Here is a 5,142-nt window from a genome sequence, read left to right on the forward strand (position 1 = left end):
AGATAATGAAACTACAAGGTTTTGATGAAATTGCTTAATTAGATGCTCTAACGTAGCTTGTTAGGGTCATGACTGACACCACATTCAAACAAATTATTTATTGATTAACTTAATTTTCAAGTAAATACATGACAAGTTATGATTTTTCTTGTCTCTGGCTGCCATATTTGGGTGAGGGCTGCAGGCTACCCACATCCGAGTAGCTTACTGTCGGGTGAAAACCTTGTATCTCCCAAATGTCAACTTTTCATGAATGAAGACAGCCTTGTTTTTAGATTGATGACAATGCATTTTTGACATTTTCTAATTGGTTTTGAAAGGGTTCCATAAGCTCAAGAGATCGGAGAACAACATGTAATCCTTCAACTTGAAGTGAAAACATGAAAATCACCAAAATTGAAGATTCAAGATTTTCACGACAGCAATGTAAACGTGTCCAGGGAGATTTACAGTGAGGTAGCAGGGTTCATTCAGTGCCATAGACACTTCAAGAGGACACATGGCTGTTGATGGACACACTGACTGTTATGGAGATCGATCCTATGGCCTTTTGGTAACGGCAGCGTCTCTCCAACCACTAGGCCACCCTGCTGACACTAGTTTCTGTCTTTTCAAGTTCTGCAGAGCAAATCAGTCCTTCCTCAAAACCACAGAAGCTTGTATGAATGGCCCTCTAACCAGAGTGGCTGTCCAAGGGAAAATTTGCTCATTGTCAACGTTATTCCCCTTCAGCTTTCTTTAAATATAATCAAATTTAGCACAAAGGAGGACAGAAAATGACCCGTAAGCTCATATAAAATACAAACTTGATATTTCATATCTCAAGGCCGAATTAAGATTTCCTGCATTATTTTATTCATCACATCAAAAGCCAGACAGGTTCTTTCTAATGAAGCCAGAAGACAGTTTGATGTTTGTGTGTGTGTGTGAGAGAGAGAGGTGAGAGCTATCTGCAGTGCTCACACATTCACCCCCTGCTGTGTTTAATCAATACCATTCTAAATTCCAGACTTCACACACCTGTGCGCACGCCCACACACACACACACACACACACACACATGCACACACATACTGGAATCTCTTTCTGTGTGATACCTAGGGAATACTGAGTATAAGCCAACTTCAGACCCCTCCTCAATGTATAAACACAGTGTACACACACAAACACACACACACACACAGAGGGTGAAAGAGTGTGTGTCCGTGTGTATCTGTGTGTGGACGTGTGATATGTGTGTGTCCAAAAAGAGAGGAGCTAATTAATTCTAGTCCATCTAGTCCACCAGGAGAGGGGAATATCAAGATTGCAGCTGTGTGTGTGTGTGTGTGTGTGCGTTGGTGTGTGTGTGTGTGTGTACGTGTGTCTGTCTCCCAGTCTGTCTATGTGTGTCTATGTATGTCTGAGTGTTGTGTGTATACAGATGTATAGAGTGGAGCCGCTCTGGAGGACTCAGAGCAGCAACTGGATCGATTCAAGTTCACCCAGGACAGAGAGAAGAGGAGGGCGAACAGCAAAGCAGCCTGGGAGACAGAGGATGACAGAGAGACAGAAGGGACATTACTGTTCATAATAGTTTTAAATGTTGTAAAAGTTTTTAATACCTATACCCATTGTATAATTTCAAAAACACATGATTGAATGTTTTACTAAGTTCCTCAAAGTTGATATTTTGGACGACAGCCTTATGAAAAATGTTATTCTGATGCAATGCATTTAAACTGATGCTGTATAATTAGGATACTGGAGGAGGTCAATACACAAGTCATTAAGAACTTTATCTTTTTTTAATATCATTTGCCTTTCAGATCCCATCTGCAAGTGTCCCTCTGCATATTTAACATGTGTCATTTTTCATCATATCTGTATAGGTCTTTATTTAGAGACTTCACTGCCTGTGGGATTTTAAAACATTGCTTTTTCAAGCATAGAAAATGTTTAGGAAAAATGTAATGCAACAATGTGGCAGCTTCAGGTGTCTGAATACATACATACTATCTGGGTGAATACAGCTGGTCATAACAACATTTTGAAATGATAAAATAGCAGTATGGAAAGTTTAAATTGAAAGTGTAGGAATGTCACAGTGTGTGTTTTAAAAGTAATGCACCTTTAGCACATTAGGCAGTTAGGTGTGTGTGTTTATATTTTTAGAAAAAAAACATTATTGCTTGAAATTCATCATTCACAGTTAAAAAATAAAAGATGATTCCTTTCTCAAAAATGTTAGTATTTTTGCTCATGATTTCACTGTTTTTCCAAAATGAAATATATTTTTAAAGTCAACAATCACTTTGTAATAAGTAGGTGTCACTTTCAAATTGAAGTCTTCACGTTATATATATTTTTTTACTTGTCATTTGGAACACACTTGTGGATGTGGGTAAAGGAATCATCATAACCTGTGTTATTTCAATACAGGTTACTGTCTGCTAAGAGATTTATCAAAACTACACGTATTTATCAGATTATTAATACACATAACATGATCCATGTCTATCCGCTCCACTGCAAAATATCACATTTATTCACAACCACACATCTTTTAGCCCAGTTTTTTTTTTTTTCAAATATAATTAGAAAGCAGTAGATTGCAATCAATTAATATGCCAATCGAAAGTCCCGGTGAATCTGTCTGCTCACAGCTTTGTCAGTTTAAATCTGACTCACAAGCTGTTTCCAAGCTTTTTACAAACCCTGTCCCATCTCTCCTGTCTGTCTGTCTCCACTGTGTAAAAATAACCACAGAATAATCTAGTAAGAAAAATCTGAAAATGGATGCTTGGGAGGATAATTAAGGCGAATGTGGAGCCAGTGTTTTACCTGTCACACACACACACACACACTCTCTCTCTCTCCTTTCCTCCCCTCTCCTCCTCTCTCTCTCTCTCATTCGGGGCGTTTCTGTCCCTCCTGACACCTTGCACCCCCCCCTCTCTCCACACACACACACACACACACACACACACACCACCACCAACCAGCTCCCCCGCTGTGAGAGCAAACACTCATCGCACACGATCACCATGACGATATGGAAATATGAATTATGCATAAAGACAGCCTCGCCTCGCTTGTGGGTACAAAGACGTGCGGGTGATATTCTCCTATCAAATGATATGGGAGATATCCCCTCAGTATTAATAATATAATAATACACTATACTGTGCTGTATTATGAGGCTGAATGACATCCCATACATTTGTCATTTATTACAGTAGATGTACCACATATTTCAATTAATTGGATTGAATATGGCAACACAAACAAATGTAGTTCAGAGGAAGGTTGTGCATTGTGCTATTATTAAAACTAAAATTAGCATACATGATTAAACAGTATTCATATTTCCATGCCTCATCATAGCAACACAGTACCATTTCCTGTATTTCCCTTTAATATATTGTTACAGCAGCAGGGGGGAATCTCATTATATTTTGCTGACTTGCTCTCTCTCTTGCTTTTGCAAATGCCCTCATGTCAGTGTCATTCCAAGGTCACAGAGGAGCCTGGCTTTCAGTTAAACATCACTACCAAACAGGCTACATGTGCATGAAAATATTCAACGCAATACCAATATGTAGACTAATGTGTATTATATTGACCCTGAAGTTTAAATTCTGAATGGTATGATAGGCAACAGCTCAGTATTCAAGGGATCCTGACAGTGTGACAGTGTAGCTATGAAGCATCTCTCTGCATCTAAAGCCTGGACAGAGCCATCTATCATAATAAACTAGCTATTATTAGATATCTAGCCAATAGAAACGTGTCATTGAGAGTACTCGGGTGTAGCAATGGTTCCAGTGTTGACAGGCAGACAAAGTGAAGAGTTTGAGCTAATATTGCCAGGACGAAAATAGTTCCTGGACGCAAAAATGAATCAGCAAAGGCTCAAAGAAGCTCTGAAACATGGTGAATATGCAATGTAATATGTATGTAAGGATGGTTAGACTGGAAGGCCAAACTGCAGTTAGTATAGTTTTGGTGAGCCAATGGACAGAGCAGAGCTGTGGTCTCAGTGCTGAGATATAGGGTGTGAGATAGTGGATGTTGTGATGGCTGAAAACCACACAATGTGACAGTAATGATAATTAAATTGTCATTTTTATTATCATATTATCGTCAAGGAGACGAGGAGCTGTGGCGATGTGTTGAACGGAATGTTTCAGGTCAGGATCAGGTTTAATGTGTGTGTGTGTGTGTGTCTATGGGTGTGTGTGTGTCTGTGTGTGCGTGCATGTGTGTGTGTGTGTGTTTCTGTGAGTTTAGGACACTACAACACACAATCAAATCACAAAGCAAAGTCTGTGTTATTTTATTTGTCAGCACACAGGCTTGGTTTAGTGGTGTAATAGTAATTTTTCTCCCTGTCTTCACACAGAGAAGGAAATGAACAAACGTATCAGTGGGTATTGTAAACTGGACTAATCAAACAAAAAGATACATTTAATAACTTCTGTTTTCTCTTTTCCTCAAATCATCCCTCTAATCAAACATAATCAAATATTATTAACCATCATTCACGTTGTCCTCCAGATCATCATGTCATAGTTATCATTCCCCCAAAGCCATCAAAAACATTTCTGCTGCTTATAATACTTATGAATATGTTTTGTTGATACCTTATCAACATAAGGCCCTGTGTCACAACAAAATGCACCAGCCAAAATGCACCAGCCAAATTCTTATTCAGCTTATGATCACATGCGTATTCCAGGAATAATAAAATCACAATAATAAAATGTCACATGCAGTGTCTGCACATCCTACTGAATATATTTCTAAATTAGACACAGGAACATTTATCCTGAAGTGGAAAATATTTTCAGCGCAAAAACAATGCTGAGCGGAAGCGTCTTGATGCTAAATTAAAACGTGATCCTATTAAAAACAATAGGTGTTTCAAAGGTATATTGGAAAATTGTTCTGATGCTAATTTAAAACCTCATCCAATTAAAAACATAATACCACATATTCACAGTATTACCAGTGTAATTTCTGTAATCAAGATAATTTTGCGTTGTGAAATGATTACCACATTTCAAGCACATCATATGCTAATGGTCTCAGGTTTTCTTCTCACTACAATTTGAAATGCTATTCAGGATACATTCTTTTCACTAATAATTTCATACATTT

The sequence above is a fragment of the Centroberyx gerrardi genome, chromosome 12 (genome assembly GCF_048128805.1).
Source record: "Centroberyx gerrardi isolate f3 chromosome 12, fCenGer3.hap1.cur.20231027, whole genome shotgun sequence".
NCBI classification, from domain to species: Eukaryota; Metazoa; Chordata; class Actinopteri; order Beryciformes; family Berycidae; genus Centroberyx; species Centroberyx gerrardi.